The 207-nt window shown below is 41.5% G+C and overlaps 1 protein-coding gene across 1 annotated transcript in view; it reads right to left on the bottom strand.

Moving 5' to 3' along the window:
• The window catches only part of LOC106881001 (dynein axonemal heavy chain 3), a 174058-nt gene that overhangs the window by 126241 nt on the left and 47610 nt on the right, over positions 1–207 (bottom strand). The window lies entirely within an intron of this gene.

The following is a 207-nucleotide window of genomic DNA, read 5'->3' as shown; positions in this document are numbered from 1 at the left end:
ATGTATGTATGTTTGTATGTATGTATGTATGTATGTATGTATGCATATATAGACTTCAAAACGATAGGCTGGGGGTCTCCATCATGGTACCGCGTGCTGAAGAAGCCGAGGCTATTTTTGCCAGTGCAGAAACCGGTCCACGTGAGTCCAAATACTTAAATGTACGCTAGGAGATAGTATTAACCTGATCTGCCTTTGGTTGATTTC

This window comes from Octopus bimaculoides, chromosome 1 (assembly GCF_001194135.2).
Source record: "Octopus bimaculoides isolate UCB-OBI-ISO-001 chromosome 1, ASM119413v2, whole genome shotgun sequence".
Classification (NCBI taxonomy): domain Eukaryota; kingdom Metazoa; phylum Mollusca; class Cephalopoda; order Octopoda; family Octopodidae; genus Octopus; species Octopus bimaculoides.
The sequence above is the reverse complement of the archived record's forward strand: the minus strand, read 5'-3'. Positions and strand labels throughout refer to the sequence as shown.